This window comes from Folsomia candida, unplaced genomic scaffold (genome assembly GCF_002217175.1).
Source record: "Folsomia candida strain VU population unplaced genomic scaffold, ASM221717v1 Fcan01_Sc002, whole genome shotgun sequence".
In the NCBI taxonomy this organism is placed as follows: domain Eukaryota; kingdom Metazoa; phylum Arthropoda; class Collembola; order Entomobryomorpha; family Isotomidae; genus Folsomia; species Folsomia candida.
The window spans coordinates 13430217-13453599 of record NW_019091194.1 but is presented as its reverse complement, the minus strand read 5'-3'; the positions used below and the strand labels follow the sequence as shown (position 1 = coordinate 13453599).

At 39.2% G+C, this 23383-nt stretch overlaps 1 protein-coding gene and 1 long non-coding RNA gene across 4 annotated transcripts in view; both read left to right on the top strand.

Annotated features, from left to right (window-relative positions):
• The window catches only part of LOC110843472 (nephrin), a 91625-nt gene that overhangs the window by 25611 nt on the left and 42631 nt on the right, over positions 1 to 23383 (top strand). The gene's annotated exons all lie outside the window — the stretch shown is intronic.
• LOC118434308 lies at positions 18528 to 23110 on the top strand. 2 transcript variants are annotated; one of them, XR_004833925.1, is made up of 8 exons: positions 18528 to 21676; positions 21740 to 21812; positions 21877 to 21942; positions 22024 to 22110; positions 22171 to 22438; positions 22525 to 22665; positions 22742 to 22816; positions 22892 to 23110. It is a non-coding gene; the product is annotated as an uncharacterized LOC118434308 (long non-coding RNA). The 2 variants fall into 2 exon arrangements; XR_004833924.1 differs by having other exon boundaries at positions 18528 to 21812.

Here is a 23383-nt window from a genome sequence, read left to right as displayed (position 1 = left end):
TAATTTCCATGAAATACTGAACTGATGATAAAATAAGAAAAAAATGAAGAAGTGTTTCCCTCCCCCTTGCAGAAAACCCGGAATTAATCAAATAGCTGAGAACTATAGTGTTGATGCAATAAATTAGCTCTTGTCGTATTTATCACCATGCAAATATTAAAGTTTTTATGAACGAACAGATTGTTAGATTACTCCCTGGTTGGCACTCATAATTCTTGTTGGATCTCCTTGTGGATTAAACAATGGGACTTGGCTATTGTTTGCGTCTCGGGACCATGCCGAAGATCCATGAGAGTGACAGTGCAGTAGTAGCCAGACTGCAATCTTTTAATTAGGATGAAACCGAGCGTAAAACAATAAAATAATGATGTTATGACAATGTTCAGTTGCTCGAGCTGCTAATTTCTTGGGGGAACAGTAACGATCCCAACAGATACAGGCTCCTCACCATAATCATAATTCCATCATTATCTGTATCATCATTACTCATTATTTCTACACACAACAGCAGTGTCTAAGACGAGGAAAATTTTGTTTGTACATTAATTTATCATTCTCGACAATAAAGGAACTTACATAATTCCATCATCATCATTCGCTTCGAGACTCGATTGAAGCCCAATTCTATTTAAAATTTATAATTGAGCATTGCCAAGCGAACCAAATGGAGACCAGAAATAATTTTCTGAGATTAATTTAGCGTTCAAAGAACCGCTGGGAGCATAACAATAAATAATATCAGACACAAATTATGTGCTCGTATTAACACATTATTTAATTTTTAGACCAAATTAAAATAGTGTTTATTATGCACGTTAATAATGATTTTTTAGCCTACTCGAGTTTAAACTATAGTCATTCTTTGAGCTGCTCATACGTACATATGTAGGTACACATATGTATTTCAGAGTAAATTGACGCTAATTGTTTTCATACTTGCTAAAATTGTGTCATGCTGATTGAAATTATTTTCCAATACAGTTAAATACATAAATAATTAGTATTTGCTACTGTGTTTTACATTAGAAAGTATTTGAATAATTGAAAATCCAAACGTATGTATAGCAAAATCATTTTGTGAGTCTGAATCTATCAAAGGATTGAAAAGTCGCAACCATTGTTGGTTGAACTGGGATTGTGTTACACGTGTAATTCTCAAAAGCCTCTAGGGTTCCAGCCAGAGAATTGGGTCGTCGGGGTGAGAAATACTTATAGAATGGTTCCTACGTAGGATGAAAGTTGTTGGAACACATGACAGGAAAGGAACTCTTGTCTCGTAAATGTTTTCCTAGATTTTGGACCAAATCGATAATTTGAGGTAAAGAAGCAGGAAAGTAAGCAGAATAAAATCCAATAGACTAGCACCGTCACTCCAAGACGCATAAAGAGATACGAAGTGTATATAAAACAAGTCTCTGCCTCCAGATCTTGTCCCAGTCTTCTTCCTGCATGTTTCGGTTTGGTGACTTTTATGTTACGATTGACGATGGATAATGGACAACGTGATATACCCGAAAGTACGAAAAGTAGCTTTGCTAAATCCCTTTTTATTCCAGGAAAGTTGTACTGGTGGTAAATGCCCTTGGCACTTAAACTCCGCAAAACACAACACCTGTGCAACAATGATGTGCCCATCTCACCTGAATAAATTGGTCAAAATACGCGTCAAAAAATTCAATTGAATGATATGTATTTAAGCTCACAGATATTGCTTATACTTAATAACGACCTTATAACCTCACAAATTTTAAATTTCGATTGTAAACGTCAGTGGCTTGCGATTGATATAAAATATAATCTGCCAGGAAGACATGTTACTCAACCACAAATACGTACATACGTGTGCCGTGCTCCACGATTCACTGACAGATAAAATTCTGGTTCTCTTGAGAAATAAGGAAACTAAATCTCCCCGCACGTCCACCCTGCAGTAACCGGACCCTCCGTCAACCAAACCCCACACAACTTTATTATACCTGAGCTGGAGCAATAATTCACTTCAGTTTTTGTTGCTGGAAATACATTGGAATTTTCATTTCGAAATTTGACTTAAAGGCTCAACTTTGCCGAGTTAGTCCGCCACCACAAACAGACTCGCGTCTAGATTTCCGTATAAAAATCATCAAGTCAGCATAAAGACCTTTTGTCTCTCGACTGAAATATTGAGGATGAAATAAAAGCAGAAGCGGAGATAGCCTCCGTCTCAATGATGCCTTTCTGGATGCCAGAGCAAACAAGGACTCATCGACTTTCCTCAATTTTTCTCCTCGTGATGCTCCTCCTGCTTCTGCTGATGATGATGAACCGCAGCCACCTCAGCAAGACGGCCTTATGGTTCGTGGTGGCCGTTCTGCTGGCATATTATTTGGTCGGATGCCACGTTGTAAACATTACGACGACCAAGCACCACAATATGTGCGAGATATATGCTCTTCTTACCTCCCAGTTCCGCTATTCTTCTTCTATGGATTTATTGCTCAATCCGAATTATGCTTTATACCACCACCGTTGCGCTGCCATCATCTCAAGGAATCTCACGCAATCCAAAATCTAGCCAGAGCAGGAGACAGTGTTATATCATTTATTTTAAAGGATGAGGAAAGGAGCGTGATTTATCGTCGGAAAGCTCAGTGAACCGAGTGGGCCTATAATAATTGAATATTCTTTCCTGAGCTTGAACACGAACGGCCTCGTTGTTACCCCATTTCCACGCATAAAAAAATAATAAAAGAAATTCTCTCCCAAAAATAAAATCAATTCATAATGGCCCACACAACAAGAGTGGTGGCAAAAGTATGCAAATCATTCACAATTCTTATAAATCCGCAAGACAAACCACACTTTTGAAGAAACTAAGCCAATTAGGAGTATTGGATCGGCACATATTTTTCTTTAGAAAACCATTTCGAAAACATTTGGTTTCCATGTAAGGATCGCTACGTAGTGAGAGAGAGAAAGTGAGAAAGAGAATGAGGGGGAGAGTGTGTAGTAGTAAACGGAACTCGTGACTGGAAGTACAACCAAAACCACTTTACCTGGCATACAAGTAATGTGGCGTAAAGTACACCGGAACGAAACCCAAAAGAAGTTTGGAGAATGAAAGTTGGCTCATTAGTGTTGTTCCGTGGGGCCAGCGACATGGGAAAGAAGACTCGAAAGAAACTCTTTAAGCTGTCGCAATACCTTTGTTTGACTTGTTGTACGAGTCGCAGAATGTGCAGTGGGAGGAACAGTGGTTGTGGTTCCACAAGAAATGGAGAAAGTAACAGCGCAATAAATTTCGCTCATTGCGTAATCGGCTTGATACGAATTATAAAATCGGCTTTTCCTATTTATTTCGTTGCAGTCAGCCCATCTGGAACCCATATCGTGCTGCTCAAGCCCTTTAGAATTTCGTTCTTGTTATTGTAGCTTAAAAATCTCTTTGTCAAGTTCTTCCCTTATGGTTCGTTTGTCCTGTTTATTAATTTCCTGCCAAATTTACAAATGCTTAGAACTTACACAAACTGTCGTGACCTGATTTATTAAAATTGTCAGAAATAATAACAACACAAAGGAAAAGGTTGATTAAATTTGAATAGTACATATAATTTTCCAAGAGTAGTACATACACTCCTTATTTGTAAGCAATTTAAGTAGTTGTTTCGTCTTAAACAAGTCTATCGATAATACAGGAGATACGACGCAGGTTGAGCTTAACGTTTTTTTTCAACAACTCAATTCTACGTCATACTTATCAAACACAAAGAAGTAAATATTTGTAGTCTGTCAGTTGATCCAACACACTGATATAATTACAAAAAAAGTCACAGGCGTGCCAAGGTCCATTTAAATGGCTACGATGAGAAAAATTGAAGATAGCAATGTAGATTGGAAACCTGCAAAGGACCAGCAGACTTAATTGAGAGAGAGAAATAATGGGGAGGAAAACAAGTTGGAAGGGAAAGCACGGAGTATAGAGTGACTTATCACTTACAATATAACGTGACGTTATTAACGTCCATGTGCTCGCTTATACTCATGGAAAGGTAAAATCGCAGTGAATTGACGACAAATTCTAGCCCAGACGAAGGATGAATGCATTTTAGTAGTGGAACAGGCAAACCAAAGTTAAACAGAAGACGGATTAAGTCACACGCAGTCACTCGTCGTCGACTTTTACTGTGTGGCGAGGAAGCAAAGGGTCTCATCTATCCACCTCATTGAATTGCTCCACTGACTGGTTCTGATGTGCGGCAGACTCCTCGTTGTTGAGATGTCTCTTCGTGTGGGCTGAATGAGGTGCGGTCTCTGCTTTCCTACCTCTCCGATAGACTCGAAAGCAAAAAAAGCACGGTGAAAGCTCCACGGAAAGAAATTAAGCAGAGCAGGAAGGCTGGAAAGATAAAAAGGAATTTGATGAGACAAATCTCATGACTCTTGGCTCGTTTCGAGGAGGTCCAAAATCTGTTTGAACTTCACATTGAAATGTGAAATTTGCATAGACAGTGCTCCTTTTTTCTTGTCACTTGCTAAGAGACGAATCTTTTTTATATAATAAAATTGGAAAGAAAGGAGATGGCGAAGTGGGTGGTTGTATATTAAACCGGGTTTCGCGTTTCAGAGAATCTCGAAAAAAATCGAATTGGAATGCAGTAAACGTTATGGTGCGGGCTGCGGCTGATTGTGGATGAGTTGCTGCACTAAAATCTTACATAACGCAAGCAATGATCAATGTCCGCATTATTCATGCCATCAGAATACTAATTTTTGTAACCATTTACAAATTTAAATCATATATCCCAACGGCATATACGTCAAGATTATGATTGCGTCGTATATATTTATTATGTTTGTAGGTTCCTTTTTGGTTTATGGTTATAGTTGGTGGTTGCATAACCATTCATCAGAGATTGTTTTCCATCTCCCAATTTTTATTTGAAAGTGCTTGTAAGATAAAATACATATATCGGAAATGCTTCAACTGTTATTTTTTTCTGCATACAATTTTGGTTATGTCACTATCCCGAACACAATAGCAACATTTCCTTAATGTTGGTTGTCTGAGAATGGAACTCATTTGATGAAGCTCATCTAGTTCTTCGCCATTGTATTTAACGAGAGCTGCAGGTTTCAGGCCAAGAACATTTCAGTAGGTCTAAATTTCCTCCAGGTGGTTGAAAGTGTGCTGTCTTCCTCCTCAGAATTTCCAGTGCAAGTGGAAAGGAAAGAAAGTTGTAACACCTCGGTCACGTTTAGAGTTTGTCATTCTTTTGTTCTATGCTCGTTCTCCGATGTAGGAATTCGAATCCACCATCCTCGTTTACGCCAACAGCCTCTCCTCCAACGTGGCGCAGGCAGTTGGTGAGTCGAGGAGTTGAGCCCTGTACGTTCCATGAAAGTATACCGACTGCCAAACATTTAAAAGGCGGCTGAGTCTAACGGACACACAAAGGTCTTGAGAGTCTGATTAATCTTTTCCAATTTCTTGAATCTGACACCTTTCTGGTTCTCGGAGATTTGTAAACTTCTCGCAGCATCATTTCACGCTTGCTCGTAGCCAAGCGTGGAAAATTCTGGACCAGTCCTATTTTTATTTCGTGTCAGATTGGGTAGGTTACTCACGCTATGTACTCTCAAGGCATTCAATCTCCTTACGTATTGCTCTGTCTTATTTACGTAATGCTGCCCGTGCACAGTGCGCATGGGTCTTAACTAATTAAGCTTGCAGTGTTTTAATAGCCTTAAAAATTAAATCTTTCGAAAACATAAGTACAATTTCTCAGTTTACTTTGAACCCGCTAATTTAGCCCGTTATTTATTTTTAAGTAGACTTGAGCCATTAATTCTTGACGGGCTAATGAAGACATTTTTTTCAGTCTGACGAGGCAAACCATAATTAACTGATTAAAATGTTTGTTGGGCGCTTTCAGAAAATTGACCTGATGACTATCAAATATCTTCCACCCTAAACTAAATATATGCTTACAGTTCATGGGAACAACTGGGATAAAAAAAAGTGGGTTCCGTTGGAAGAACCAGTTAAGATCTTATCTCATCTCCAGTTTCACCTTCTTGTTTTTTCTCTTGCTAACTTCACCACTTCCTTCATATTCAGTTAATGGAGGGCAAAGTTTTTGGGTGTGTACATAATAATTCTCCGCATTAGATATGCATACAAACACATTGCCCATTAGCCCCTTCCTTCCAGCAGACCGCTTGCATCTCGCTGCATGAAATTAAACCAACTATCAGACAGAACAACATAACTCAATATATACGTACATACATTTCGTGGTTTGGGACAATAAAAAGAGTGAGAGAGAGTGCAGCCCGGCTTGGGTTAAAGGTATCGTCCATGTTTAACGCGGGCATAATATGGCAGCCCGACACCGCTCGGGCACCTTTTCATACTTTGGGACATAATAATGCCCAAGATATCGATAAAAATAATGGGCGTGGGGAATGGGTGCATTTGAATGCGTTCCATTAATGGAAATTAGATGCGAAAGTGAAGGGCCACGCCAAACCACTGAGTGTCTGACTCAAGAATGAAATACTGAGTATCGTCATGTAAAATACCAAATACTCAAAAAGGAAAAAAAAGTTGGGGAAAGTTTGCTTTTCTTTTCATTATTGGCGTAATCTAAGCGCTGTAATGAATGCACGACTTGTGTGGCTCGTTCCAAAAGTACTTTCTCCATCAGTGTCTAAGACATATATGGGCGCTAAGGTTTTCAATGGTCGGGTTGCTTGTAGCAACTCTCAAATTTCATCAAAAGTTTGTGGCTTTCCAAAGTTGCAGAAGGAGCACTACTTGGACAAATCGGGTCCAATCTGGTTAAGTAAATATGCGTGAGAATACTGCCGGGAGTAATTTACTTGGTTTGTAATGGGAGTTTGATCATAGTTAATTCATACCTTGTACTTACTGCACTAAATTCGCCATCATCATCATCATCATGAGCATGACAGAAGTTGCAAACTGTGCATGCTATACGATTCGTAAGGTAGCTGAAATTGTTCACTGTTCTCTCGGCTGCAATACACAATTTGTGGAGAAGTTTGGCTAGGTAGAATAATGAACAAGTCAGAAACTCCTGTACGAGTTTGGTGTGCTTATTGTTAAGTACAAATTTTGAGAGTATTTCCAATATGCAAATTTAACATTGATTGAGACTTGACATAATATTTTTACTTTCACTGTCCGGTCAAAAGTTGTAGAATCGAAATAATGAGCAATCATTGTCATCTATTAATGGCGTCCAGTGCTACATCACCAAGTGCGTTCGTTATGAAAATCACAACGGGACCCACAACTCATTTTCGTTCCCTTTGAAATAAACATAAGACATGAAGACTTCACCAAAATCAATATTCAACACGGCGTCATTTTGTGGTTGACTTTGGTTTGAAGGTTGGTTTGGTTCTGGTCGGAATGATGAAGGAACTCACTAACAAGTAAGTAAAACAATGGCAACTCACTTCCTTCCCTTTCATCCACTTGAGTCAGACCAATCTTTGATTCATTCCTGTCTTGGTTGACTTCAATGTAACGATCTGTAAACTAAGGGGAGAGCAGAGCAGAGGCAGAACTAAGGAAGCTACTAAAACCAAAGCTTCTTAAATTGTGAAATGCTGTCGCTGTACAGCCGAGAGTGGAAATCCCTTCTCACACGACTAAGCAGGCAAGACAAGCTCCAAGCCAAAAGGAAGAAAGGAGGAAGGAGCACAAACGATACTAATAACCAGTGAAACCCGGTTCTGATTGTTGTATAGCCTGCCTTTCTTCCCGGCCTTATACTCAAGTGATCACTGCTCGTGGCGATGGTGGTGTTTGGCGGGCGTGTGTAAGGGCTCTACGACTGACGACTGAGGAGGCCCAAAGCAGCAGGAGTAGCAGTAGTGTGTACAATAGCAGTGCTAGAGATCAATAAAATGAGATTGCAACTTGGCACCAGACCACCACCTCCACTTTCACAGGGTGGCTGAGTGAGTAGTAGCACCACTCCACCCGCGTATGTACACCTCAACCTTGGTCGTTCCTCATTGTTAAGTGGAAGAATTTAGAGGCTGGTGGATGGAGACTGTAGATTATGGATTCCATACCTTGTTGTTGTGCCCACCACCACTACAATTACCATTGTTGTGCTCTCCCAGCTTGTAGTGTTGTGCAGAGAGAGAGGAGAAAGTAGCGCAGCAGCCCTTAGCATTGGTCTCTCTCTCTCGTAGACATTTCTGCCCGTTCCTTTGTTCCCCGCTGTGTTTGACGTGTGAGTGAGTGAGTGAAGCATTGGTTTGCTTTTCTTCCAGAATATTGCTTCCGTACTCACATCACACTTCCTTCTCCTTGGCTCGTACAAAGCAAGCTCATACTCTGACCGTTTCACTCCTTCTTGGGGCACACATAGAACCAACTCAATACACAAACCAACCACATTAAGCACATCTATATTCTCCCACGGTCTTATTGAACCTGGGGGCTTGTGTTTCTTCCCTGAGTACAAATTCCATGCCTCCGAAGAAACGAAAGTAGCCATGTCTATTAACTACATTGTTTTTGTTTAATCTTAAAACGCCGCCTTAAACGAACTCAACACTTGGCACAGTGGTGTTGCTCCGGTGTGCATTTCCTAAGGCTGGCTGGTTGCCTGGTTCTGCTGCCGTGAAAGGAAAAAGTAGCATGCATGCATAATTCATTTGGTAACAAAATATGGACTGTTGGCATTTTCAGGCAGCATATATTTTATACCTGCAACAACAACATCAGTACACTCGTACTTAAATTATTGTATGTAGCAAACCTCTCTCTTTGGTGGTTGGCTACCAACTAAGGTTGGGAAACAACTTGGGAAAATTAAAGAGGTGCAATACAACCGTATAGACTGGCCACCAACCGTTTAACGCAAGTCGGCTCGCATAACCCCCCTCACAGAATTGGTCAAGCTCAACATTGCTGGTATGGAAGTGAATTCTGCACTGCCACCCAAGAGTCATTTGGACCAGATTGTCCCGGTATTCGACATTAATTATATCATATCCTGAGATCTAGTCAATTGTATAATTATGAGATTTCAAGAGAACTTGAAAAACAATAACAAGCAGGTCTGCATGCGACGACTGGTTGGAAAACCATTCATACGGAATATTGAACCTTCGATTTGCTCCTAATCCCAAGGCTTTCACGAGGTTAAATTCCACACATAAATTTGCTGACACGAAATGCATAACAATTATTACAAAGGCATTTTTATTATAATCTGCCTCAACCTGGGTGAAAGTCGCTCCCTGCATGTATAAAAACTTCTTACGATCAGTACATAATCTTGCTGGTAACCTTTCTACATATACAAGGCGAGTTCACACCCTTTAAATTTGTGGTTGTTTGTCACTAGAATCTGAAATTACATATTTACTATTTTATTCCAAACTAAACTTTTAGGTTTTGGCGTAGTTTATAATGACTTCTGTGTCAGTAATTCGCGCTAATTTGCAATGACATCTGACAGGTTGTTGATTATTACATAACATGCAACTTTTCAAATTAAACCAATACTTAACTCAGCTCATAAATAAGAGCTAAAAAGCTTAAATAAGATTAGGATTTGGGGAGGAAAACTGGAATACGATTAACCCCCGTCTATAAACTCACCATAAAGGTCCTTCATACTTATTCGTCAACGTTTCTTCAAATAAAACCTCGGAATATATAATTTAAAAGCCAGCTCGGCTCAATTGGTAAGTATAGTTTGAAAATATAGATGCTTGTTGATGCAAATAAGTATTTTACAAATATCAAAGAAATTCAAAAGGCTTTAATCAAAACTTTAAAACACTTGTTACGAGTGAAAGCCACAATCGCCACCTTTGATCATCGTTTACATAACCAAACACTGTATAAATGCGATGAAAGATGGATATTCATATTTACTAGTATGCATATAAAAGAATCGAACTTTACTACTTTACAACAGCGAAAAGTAGTTATTATTGCTAACTAAATGCAGTCAAACTCTTATATCAGATTGTGGAACGCTGCAATTTAAAACCAGTAAATACGTATTTACATTGTGTATTTTGTTGGTTTTCCATTTATGACTTTCCCTTCTTAACATGTTAGAAAGCGGTATAGTCGCCAAAAAATCACAAGGTTTAAACCAAATTATAGGGTTTGTCCTACATCAGAGCCACGTCAATTATTGTGCAATTTATCTGGGCGGTGGTAACGTAACTTTTATCTTTTTATTACTCTGAAACATATCAGCACACTAATTTTGCAAATTGACCTCCATACAAATATAAAATTGCACAGTTGATGGCGAAAAATAATTTTCTTGTCGTTGTATTTGCACTACATCATTTTTCCTAATAAGGATCCACTATGCAAATGCTGATGTTATTACATTACGGTTGAATACGCTTTCTACCACCGGATCCTTTTAACACTCGGTGACATGAACATGCCCAACCCCTATCTTTTCGTGTTCTACTTTCACCATCCTGGCCCAATCGACAACGACCCTTCTCCTTTGTGCTGCATACACGAGTCGCTAAGAAGAACGGATGGTGTCTTAATATAAAAAAGTGAGATATTTCGTGTCACGATGATTTATCTGTCTGTTACAACCTCTCGGACTTTTTCACAATAGTGTGCTTCGAGTGACCCAAAAAAATGAAAAACGTCAATGTCACCGTGTGTGTGAATTGTACAGTCAACAGTGAATGAAGCGATCTCGGTCTGCATTCTAAAAAAATATCACAGACTAAATTTTGCACAGTTTAAATAAAATGAGAGACACAGTTAAGTTAGTTTATTGTGTGGAATATTTTCATAAAAATGAGCGTAAAAATAGTTTCCTAAAAGTAATACGTAACATATTTTATGCAATATTTGCCCAATCTCTCTCATCTTGGGTGGATATTGTTATAAACTATTATGAATAATTATTCCAATTTAAATATCAACACTTGATTTTAATAAACTAAATTGAATTAAATCTTCAAACGTTCCATTAAATATTAAATATTGATTTTTGTTTAAAATTTATAAAGATGAATCCCCTCATAACTATTTTGGAGGGTAGAGAGCAAGAAAAAGCATTCCGCGTTTGTTTGTTCAACTTTTTTTATTTCAGGAAAAGGTGAGAATGAATTGTAAAGAGGTTCTTTTGTGGGAGTCGTGCTCCAGTGGGAGAAAAGTAAAGTATCTGAATTACTCTGAATACGAAAACAAAGAAAGAGCACAAAAGTTGGGGGACTGGGCAAGAAAACAAAGAAACTTGAAGAAGGATGCAATATTCATAGCTCCGCCAAGACAAGTTGGTGAGAGTTATAGGGACGGAATGGGGAAAGCAAGCTCGGCGTGGCAGTGGTTTTCAATTCAATCCACCGTTCAGTGGAACAAAATGTTCGATATAAGTATGTACATCGGAAGCAAAAGTTCACTTTATAATATTTTCATGCAAAGAAGAAAACTTGAATGTGTTGTGAACCCACAACAAACCAATCACCATATTTGAACAAGGTTCAACCACTTTTTTTACACGGTTGAACTGGAATTTGGGGAAAGTAAATGCAAGTGAAGTAAGCACAGCGGGGGAAATCCCTATTAGATTCCATAATGATATTGCATTTCCTTGTCGTGATTCTGGAACAAGATTTCCGTCTGATGCCAGTCAATATTACATCATCATCTGTAGATAAATTTCTGAACCACGATTCGGTTTATTTCCGAGTTAAGAAACTTGTTTACGTGGAAAAGTTTGGCTTGCTTGATAGATTGGATAATTATGGTTGGTTCTTTGGTATCAATTTCTTTCCTCATTGGATGAGGAAAAGGGGAGATTTCCATTTCTACGAAACCGTCAACCGTGAAAGTTCAAAGCCTATTTGAAACTTGGACCTAAAGTTGTCTGCCTAAACGTGATTTTCAAAGTTTCGATTTCATTTTGGGCTTCGTTCGTTTCGGAACCAACTTTTATCAAGACTACTTCACAAACAAAATATTCATGATAGAATGGAGCATAAAGTTGGTCCAGGGTTCAATCTAATATGAAAACACTTTGTAAACTCGCGAGGAAAGCTCCAATGCAACTGTCTTGTTAGGTAAATACACTTAATACTATGGATCTGGGTACTTGGGAATTTCTGCTAAAAAATGAAATGAACCATCTGTTTAATCAGTTCGTTTGTTGCTCAACCATGCAGTCTAAATTAATTGCGGGAGGAAATCCTGGGTTCCAACAAACAAGGAAAGTAAGATTTCCAAGTTAATCCCAGTCCCTGAGCCGAGAACGCTTATTAGCCAGTAGTTAAAGTTGAGATTTAGTGGGTGCACAGAAACTGGTGGGGGAGTCCTCTCCTTCACTCTGAACGCATATAATAAGAAGTATGAAAACAACGTCCCATGAGCTAAAGTAGGAACATTACAACAAAATTTATCATGACCCGCATGCCGAATGGAACTTAACTCCATTCCAAGAAATAAAACAGACAAATTGCAAAATAGGTGAAAAGGTTGTAAATGCCACTTGCATCCAAAATCAAAATCTTAAATGCACGAATGAAGTAGGTTTGGTGGCATCTGGGGCTAATTTGGACAAGCATTAATCACAGATAAGTTTGAAAATGTGCATATTGTGCATCATAGTAATAATAAGTACATAATGCGTTGTCATCCCCCATTGTCGAGCCGACAAACTCATCATGGAAAGAAAGCCCAAGTTAGAATTCCTAATTTTGCGCACAGTTCGTAAAGGAAGTTTCTACATTTATAAAACCATATTTACCAATAGTTGATTGGTCAGGTAATGAAAATTATCTTCTGGATATTCACACAGGTTTCCTAGACCAGACTCCTGAGTTGATTTTCCCCAATTTATTGCTCTCGACACCTAAAGTTGTATAGATTTACTCATATTGCAACATCTGTATTTCTGTCAATAACGAATTGCAACATTTTTAAAACAAAAAGCTTATTCTACTCAGAAAAAAGTGAGAAACCGAGATTTCTTGCGAGACTGAAAAGATCCGCCTCTTCACTATACTTTCGCAAGATTGGATGGTGAAATTTAAAACGCACGTGGAAAAGAAAGGAGAAAGTATACACAGGACTTGGCTCCAAAATGGCGTCACTCCAATTTCAGGTCACGTCCTTTTCATATATGCCCCCTTCGATTTGTGTACGTCTTTAGCCTGCATGAAAGTAGATCTACATTGTGCTGGTACACAAGTCATGAACTACTGCAAGGATGCGGCGAAAATATATTATTTTTATTCCTGATAAGTTTCCGATATTTATTTACAAGCCGACATATTACAGAGCAATAATATCAACGCGAGATAAGAGTGGAGAGGAGAAGAAAGTGATTTTCCAGCAGTTGAAGCATTCATTAAGCATTTATATCAAACCTTTCATCGTAACATGAGAATATGATTTACATTTATAAACGCCATAACCCGAAAAAAAGTAAATTCTCTGTACGTCGTCGTATTTATATTGGTAGACTTTCACGGTGATACAAATTTGATCAAATCAAATAATCTGCATTCATTTGCAATTCTACCAAAAAATGTAAATTGGTATAAATCTCTCAAATAATCCGGAATCTGGGATTCAGTTTAGCTCCGTTCATCCTCCAGAAGACGAGATTCCGTTGGTCGTGGTAGGTGGTTTTTGGAGATTTACTACGTAAACGTAGCAGAGCTGGGAAAAGAGACGGTGTTTTCGCATTCATTCCTCTTATCCTGTGCCAGAGGCAGAATTTCAACCTGATTTTTGCCTGACTGCTACTAACCAACCAACACCATCCATGAGTCAACTTCATGCTTGTAGAGAATTGGAGATTTCAAATTGTCGAGATTCATGAATATTTGCTGGGAGCGACACACATATAGAGAGACACACACACACATACACACACAGCGTTGAAGTTGACGACTCTTGGGAATAGGAGACATACGAAAAGGAGTATTTTCTTACTTGTTCTACTAGTTGACAGTCTCTTCAGTAATAATACCATCCTGCCGCAATAGCCGTGAATTCATATTCGGCTGGCTTTCCCCACAGAATCCAACCCAAACGAGATAGTGCCTTTCCAAAGAAAAACTCACTCTCGCACTCTTCCTGCCAGGACCGGTATGTTGCAGCACGGGGGCTTTTGCCGGATGTCACACAACTGCGTATTTTGTAGCGAATTTACTGTCCTATACATGAATAGATAGATATACGTGTATGCAATGACAAGCCCACTTTCTCAGCTCGATCATTTAGCGTGAAAGCAACTATAAACTTCAAAACTACATTTACCTTGATTGAGTCAGCCAGAGCCTAAAATTGGAAAATCGAGTTTGTAATTTACATAGTCATGAAGTGGAAGTAACATTTTCAGTGCAATGGACTTCTGCGTTGCACTTGAAGTCGACGACGACGACGGGGACGGGACGGCTTGGCTCCTACTTCCTGCAAATCTCATTTTACGGATAGATATATAAATAACAAAAACGTGTTGCCTTTCCACTCGCAACATTTGTCTCCTTTTGCAGGCGAGATTGAAGTCAGGCACATTAGCGTCAAAGTCAGTCGGTCTGTCGGTCGGTTGGGCGAGATACGAATTCACGTCCCATGATTACAAACGTAAAATTTAAAGTGGAGATTTTGTGGGGCTTTTTTGGCCTCCTTGCCACCATACAGTTATTGTTTACAGGCTTTGTTCTTGTGGGCACATTGCACATGTATTTTCATTGTTTGTTTTTCACTGTCGTCCGTTATTTTCCCAACCTTGAGCCATTTTTTTCTGTGTAGCAGGCAGGCAGCACGAAGCATATGGTACGTATCGAGAGCGTCCTTTTTCTTTGACAGTTCCACATCCGAGTTGCCACCATTCTTGGTTGCCATAAAATGTTTACGCATCCAGTTTAATGGGAGAAAGAGTGAAAACAGTTTTTTGTGAATGTGATTTAAATGTAAATGCATGCAATGACACGGTGCGGCACGGCTTGGCCCAGTTTTATGTTGATTTCTTTCCAGGTAACTTGTTCTCAAAGAGAATTTACGGTTTTATTATGGCACTCAAACTCTCAACAGTGAAATAGCAAACAGCACAATTAAGCCAGCAAAATAAGGTTCAAGGCAGTGCTGAGTTTTCTCATTTCCTATGTCTTACACATACACATGAACTCAAACGACCCTTGTAGAAGCAAGTTGTAAACGAAATTGTGGAGAAAGTCCCGAAAAGATGGGGACTCAAAAATGGGAAAATTCTGTTTCGTCGTCCACCGTGCATCTTGCATTTATTTGGTCTTTATTCAAATACAATTTGAGTTTCTTGTGCCGTGTAGAGAAAATGGAGATTTGAAATGTCAAATGAGCCAAGAATTTGTTTTTTGCATGCACAGCCCCTGTTAAAATTAAACAAAGGATGAAATTCCTTTCCAAGAAGGCGTGTGTAAATGATATGTATATAGCACAAGCACTTGTAGTCAGCAATAATCATATTTTTAGCCTCCTCACTTTACTCGGCTATTCCTCAGTCCTCACAATATCAGGAGAGGACACAGATTGGATTTATTTTCCCCACCACAAAATACGTGTGATTTAGAAATTCTCCCCACATATTGAAATAAAGCAAATCTGTTTCCTCTCCCAAAGTTCCGTGCCATTTGTTTCCAAACTCAAAATGACATTTGTCTTATGCCAGTCACTACATTACCCACCAAACGACCATATAGTGGCATTTAATGTGAAACCATCCACGTATGTGCAACGAGAGAAATGCGTAATATATTTGCACAACACAGGAGAATGCCATTGATGGATACACACATGGAGAGTTCATGTTCACCTTTCTCATCTCGTGTTATATTCCTGTTTAAACCTATGAAATTGATGAATTATCAGGATTACTATGAAAAGAGAAAGTTTATAAAAATTTTCCTTTTAAACTCCGATACATGGTTGTATATATTCGGGTCTGCTTACTCGAGTGGAAGTAATGGGATCAGCCATACCGAAGACTTAATTACATTAAACTGCCCAAAAGTGACGGGCGCCCGTCAGTCTCAAATGTGGAGCGCAGTGGAGCTAGTAGTACTTGTCTTTTCTCGTTAATGGATGTTAAGCTGAACACGACGACTGGTTCAACACATGTCAAAAGTCATTCCACAATAACCCTGGGAGTGGAATGAGGGTGGTAGTCGTATGGAAATCCGATCAGCCAAGTTGAGTTAAGAAGATTCGAGTGAAAGCTCAAAAATTAGGTTATGGGCCTTAACTGGAAATCAACAAGGGAGGAAAGGCGATGATAGTGGCGGAGGATGAAAAATCAAAAGTACACGCTATCCTGCTGCTGGTATTCCATCCATCCTGCCACTTACCATAAGATCCAAGAGAGACATGGCAGAGAGGAAAAGATTCTCCAAAACAGCAGCATCTATTGAATAAACTAAACAAGATGATGGACGGCTAGACATCTGCAGAGTGAGTGAAGCTGGGCTGGAATCTCTGGAGCATCTTGAATTTTAATCCAGAGGCTGAAGCTGGAGGATCTCCTTTGTGAATGTGGATGTGAGCAATCTTGTGGAAATTGCAAATGATGAGATGAGATGAAATGCAGAGTTGAAGTGAACTGTCAGAAGATGAAAATAAAACTGAACGATATGGCATATGATATGAGACCATGTATTGCTTTACACCACCAACCAGCCAACAGCTATATAAATATGTTGGGCGTCCTGGCTGCATCATTTTAGCAACCACACAGAACAGCAGCAGCTACCAAGGACCAAGTGAGTGGTGACTACAGGATGGGGAAAATTTCATGCTGATTTTGAGTCTGTCTGCCAGTCTGCTGGCTGGTGCTTTTGGCCTGATTCTGAATTGCAGCAGCAGCAACTCTTCAACAACGTTGTCTGTCCTCGTGTTCTTGGTTGGTGAGAGTGAAATCAATGATGTAAACCCCACAAGATTACATTCTGGTAGTTGGACGAGAAAAGGGGGTTGGCAAGTTGTGTCCGCTTGAGAAAGCAAACCTTGTTCTACAAAATATTTCCCCATGTTGTTGTTGCTACAGAGTGGTGCAAGGTTATCCAGGCCTTTGTTAGTTATTAGCCTTGATGGAATGCCAGCGACCCCTTCAAAGTTCTACAACTTGTCCTTCTTAGACAACGGTTATAGCTGGTGTTGGTGAGTGCAAGAGTTGTGAACAGGCTTCAGCCAGCTTTCCTGGTTGAGGTGAATAGATGCAATTCCATAACTTTATATTTACTGCAACTGCTCTGTCAAAAGGATTCCGTTTCTAATCCATTCCTGGATTTGGGTCCGAGTGAAATTGATTCTGTGTACTTAGACTCAAAATAAATCCAACCATGAATCTATTTCAACTGCTGAGACGCACTCGGAATTTAGATTTCAATCTTGGATAGAGATGATTGTGTCAGAAATTGGGTTAACCACTTCAACCCTAGGAGACGAGTTTTTTCATACCATTCACCCCTAGTAACCGCGAATTTTTACCTCCCTTGACCCCGAAATTTTTATCTACTGCATGACGTTAATTCCTGGGCCATGAATTAAAAAATGGTGTTCCCACCGGAATTATTCTGGACACTTTTTTATGAAAATTGATGTGAATAACCTTTCAAGAAGGGATTTTGAGTTGTAATTTGCATTTTTGAGTTGTGGCGAGCCACCAATGTTTATAGCCGAAAATAGCCAACACGCCGAATTTTAAAAATGATTGTAATTGCATGAAAAGTTAGACAAGCATGCAGTAATACTTGCATATTAGTACGTAAACTTGCAAATATTGATTATAGCGCCTAAAGCGCCTTAGGAGCCGATTTTGGGCGGGAAAACCAAAAATCCTTACAATGACTTTAAATACACAGCAATGACAATGAATAATTATCCCGTGAGAGGAAATTGCTCGAAAATAGACTATGGCGCATCTGGTGAATAGAAATCAATTTTAAGCGGGAAAATTAAATTCTACTAATTCCTGGCAATCTCTCAATTTTTAATTTTCCCGCCCGAAAGATATTTCAGCGGCACCCGATACGTAGTCATTAATTTTGAAGTAGTTTACCCTACCGGCAAGATTATTTGTGATATATAATTAAATCCATGCGATGATGCAATTCATCAAACTTTTAGTTTTCTCGCTCAAAACGCCCGTTTGTGCTACATGCGAGCAAAACAATTTCTCTAATCTTATCGTAAAGCGTTGTTGAAATAAATCGGTGTCGAAATTTCCTTGCAAAAAACAGTTTTCACAACTCGGCGTGTTGGCTAGATATAGCCACTTGGCTATAAATTTATTTTGCATCCCTTTCCAATGTTATTTCCTAAGAGACAATTTATCTTCCCGCCTAAAGGGCGGGTTGTTGACTCATAACTCCTGCTTTGCTTTGCTTGGAGAGGCAATGACCTAATTTTTTCCGCATACGACACATAGTCGTAGGCCGGTGTGAACGGAAAATACGCCACATAGTCGTATCCGTTGTCAAGGGTCAATACGACACATCGTCGTATTCCGGTGCCAAGGGAACTTACGCCACATGGTTGTACTCGGCGTAAAGGTCAAATACGCCACATAGTCGTTATAGGGGCGAAGTGGTTAAACACAGACCTTCATCTGTAGTGGTGCAGACATATATCAAAATCTTGCTCAATTCCAAAAGGGCCATGATAGCAGAAATTGCGTAACGTCTGGATAAACATTTGAGCAAATCTTTATTGTTATGTAGGATCCTGACTTATTGGATTCTGAGATTCCATTTTGGGTCCACGTTTGATAATATAAACAAAACGTGTACAAAGTGAAAAACAAAACAAAATTTGGTCCACTCATAATTTTTCCTACTCCTAAATCTTAATGCATATCTATGTAGTTTGACATGACGGTCGTGCGAGTAGCTGATTTTAGCTGATGCAGCTATCTAATTTAAATGACACAATATTTTGGCCACGTACATATTGATTATGAAACAATGTATTAATTCTAATTTCACAAGCTGGCCATCATACTCACTCTTAGGGTTAGATTAATCAAAAGAATGGTCTCTAAGATAAAAATTGTTTCGTCATTTATTATTTCAATTTTATAAAGATTGATTGACAGGGGCTCAAATCGCCGAGAGCATGATTTGCTACAACAGAAGAGCGATAAAAATTCAAACGAATGTATTAACCTTAATATCCAAAGATATTTCCTACCTGTTCTCCTTGTTAGCCTTGATCAAGATAAGGAATGCATCTAGATTCCTGCGTTTTTAAGTTGATAATATATCAAGCAATTATTTCAACGTAATGAATGACACGCCTGAGGGCTGCGGCATAATGTGGAATTCTCTACTGACTCAATAATTATAATGTTCAGCAGCACGCGGTGAATTAAATTAGAGAAGAAAAGGACGTTAAGAAGATCCTGCTTGACTGCAATGCACCATTAAATACATCACAACACAGTGTAGCATTTTTGTCTTCAGAGACTGGAGTTCAGAAAAACAGAAATTTTTCAATATTGTTTTCCGTGGTTGCAACTCTTGCTCATTTTAAATGCTTATATGTACTTTCATTAGACGCAACTTGTGAGAACATTGCATTACCTACTTGTCAATACATTGAGGGCGGCCTGTAACTAACTAGCAAGTGATAAGCCAAGGTAATGACGATACAATTATGAACATCCAATGTGGAGTTCCAAACGGTTGCGAAGCTCATTTACTACATTAAACATACTTTAATTTTGCCTTCCCATCCTGGATAATTCGAAATCGTTAAATGTTCCTTAATCACGCACACAAATTGTCCACGCAAATTGTAATGGAATGAAATGTCAAAAATATAGCTCAGTATTTTCATAGTAAAAAATTTAACCTCATTATACATAAATATATTATTAGAGAAAGTATGTAGTGGCTTGAAGTAATATGGTCAATCAGAATATTCGGCATTAGGTTAGGTTACCAATACTAACTAATACTGACAGCTGGACTCCTTGGAAGAGGTTTTAGTGGATAGATTTATGAGCAAATTATTTAATTCCATGTAATTTGTGGGCCTCTTCCTCCACAACTTTAATGCTGACTTACCTTCCAACCTCCATCACATAATTACGTACTTTCTGCCATGTCAAACGCAAAGCTTTTAAAATTTTGTCAAAAAAATTAAAGTAGACAAGAACCACACAACAACACTGAGTCATGCATTGCATGTAACGAGATTTTCCCTGCTGCATGAGATCAAACATGGCCAAGATTATCTGAGAGAGAGATTTAAATCGGCTTGGTTTCCAACCTGACTGCATTACAATATCAAATGTGAAGGTTTGACGGACGGTTTTTGAAAGCATGCGAAGCTCATCACTTTCAATTAAATCTCCTGAGATGTGATGCCTTTGATGTTCTTCTAAGGAGCTATTAAAGTCTATTCTGCCAGTTAAAATCTTAATGCAGCCGCCCAGACCTGCTAACTAATATGTAAGAGTTTTTATTCGTGAAAATTCCACAAGCTGGAGGTCTCCTTACTCACCATACTACAAAAAGAAAAAGATAATTACATTTATTAGATAAACTCCTCTTTTACAGCATTCTCGTAAATAATTTGCATTTATTTTTATAATGTTCTGAAATAAATCTAAAAATAACGTAAAAATGGAATGGCTGTCCCGAGGGTTGGGGTCATTCTCAGTCATTTTCAGTTGGAGTGTGTCGGCATTCTTGCTGATTGTTGACAACGGAACATTGTCCTTTGTCCTCCTCTATTATGAAGCATACCTGGCTGACAGTACGAGTTGAACTTTCTCTCAACTTGAGCGTGAAGAGCATGACATGAGGTGGTGTTGGGAAAGAGAAAGCATTGACATTTGAGCCCAGGCCTTGCCTTGGTCCCACTGACTCCGTCCATATGTCATCCGTGACAATGCAGGCAGGATAAACCGTACAATTTGCGACGCGATATGGTGGCACTGCATCCCTTGAAGCAATCTCGCCGTTGACAGTCGGTGGCCTGTGCCGCTGCTACTCTCCTCCCTGTATTGAATTTCAGTTGAGAGGTTGAGCTGCGCGAGGTGATGTTGATGTTGATGTTGACAAACGGTTATTGCATTGGAACATTGTATGGTTGACCGTGAGAATGAATTTCAAATTTGTTAAGCATTCTCTCTCTCTCTGCTCCAAAGTGGATTGCGACTGGGTGGTCGGGTGATAAAGATCCCCCCCACAAAGTTGCCCGGAAACGCACGTTTTGGGGTATATGAATGGTTATATCTTGACCAGGAAATTTTTTAAATCCTCAAAATTTTAAATTTAGAATCAGTATGAGTTTCTGATTCCAAAAATATAAAAATTTCCTAACCACACCCCCTGGGGAAGTGCCTTCCCCCACAGGGGGTGTGGTCATCAAAATTTTCAGGAGTGCATTCCTTGGCCACCCTGAATTATAAATATGTATATTTTTATGGGGTTACATCCCCAGGGACTTTTGGGACCTGCCTTGGTCTTAATTTACACTGTGAGACGGACAGATTGAGTGGTGGTGGTGGTGGCTGTCTCAAACTTGTCTGCTGCCGATACAAGTTGAGACTTGTTATTTAGTGCGAATAAGTAAACACACAGGCAGTGAGACGAGATTTTTTCAGCTGTGATTATTTTTCTGTCCAGTTTATCATCGATAAGTGCATTATCAAAAACGATTCAGGTAATTATTTATCATAATTTCAACTGTTGAATCTCTCTTATGTCATTTCTTCATATATTTTAGAGTGTTTATTGGAAAATGTCGAGGAAACGAGAGTCGAAAGAAAGGAGGGACGGATGGGAGCAACTAGATTTGAGTAAGTTGCAATATTAATTTCTCATTATTGTCATCATGTTAATTTTAACTAAAACTTTGTAAAGATGGTGGTTTTGAGGTTGATGGCGAATTCTACGCCACACTTGATGAATATGAGGAGACTTGTGAAGGTAGGTGGTCAGCTTAATTGTCTCAACTGTTGAGTAAAAGAAGCGATTAGTTGTTACAATAATAATTATTGTTCTTATTAGCTAAGCGGAAATCCACTGTATCTGTGACCCCAGCCCAGTCGACCTCCTCGAGCAAGGAAAACGGTGGGGACGATGACGATACTTTTGGTAAACACATATTCACCTTTTCAACTGTTGAAGTTGACCTAAAAATATTTATTCTTACAGACGACGGACTCACTGTTGATGGCGTTTACTACGCATCAGTTGAAGCGTATATGGCTTCAGAAGGAAGTGTTCCACCTCCCCCGTTGCTGAGGAAAGAGCCTCCCCCTCCAAGTGTGACCGTGTGGGCAACCACCTCCTCCTCTTCAGGAAGAAAGCGTCTCACCCCAACTACATCAGCTCGTGTCCCTCTTCGTACCGTTTCCGCCTCTGCTACTTCGATCCGTCCACGAATTATCTCGTACCACGAGTAAGCACGGAGAATCAAGAGGTAAAATTTGTATATTAAATTAATAGCATCTTGTTCCCAACAGTTGGGGTTGTATTTAATTGTTCATTTACTATCAAATTGTATAGGAGGAGACAAAAAAGGTGCCAAAACGGGCAGCAAAGCCGTTGCAACCGTACAGTGATTATGATGATGACGAAGAAGAGGTTGACGCTCATGCCCTGTTCTCGTTCGGTGAAACTCCTCCGGAAGAGAAAAGTATTGAACAGGTCAAATAGCATTTATGTACTTTCAACTGTTGAATAATTATTGGTTGTGAGTCGTCTAAAATAAATTATTATGTAGGTGGATGAGTTGGAAATAAGTGAGCCAGTGGCATCTACTTATTCATCCTCTGGACCTGCTTCTAATCCACCACTGGTAATAAAAATGCAAGAAAATTCGCATTATTAAATAATATATAGTTTACTAATCAGGAAATTCTATTTCTTGCAGTATTCGCGCAACCCAGAAATTGAAGAGTACCGGATCCAGTTGGTCGAATTTGCTAGGAAGAATGTCACAGGGAAGAAGGAAGATAATTTGGAGAAAATGCTCGAACTTTTGGAAAATGCTCAATGGAGAGTTGGGCGAGCAGGACAGACTAGACACGATAACTGGAGAAGTCATCCTGACGATGTCTACTTTGAAAATGGACAAGGATATTACAATAAACAGGTGCGAAATGACAGACCAAACCCAAGAAAATTTTTTTTTGCTACGACCCTCCCTTCCGATTGGAAGAACAAGTTAAGGGATAAAACCCGGGATAGTGCAATAGAGTACAGAACAAGTGAAGTTGGACAAGCAAATAATGCGGAACGTTGTCACCAGTACAGATCTACCTTCACCTCTAAACACATCTTCTATTTCATTGGTATTTCCCCACCAGTCCAAACGTTGGAGAGATCTGCTTACTTCGCAGATCCCACTACTCCTAAATCAGTT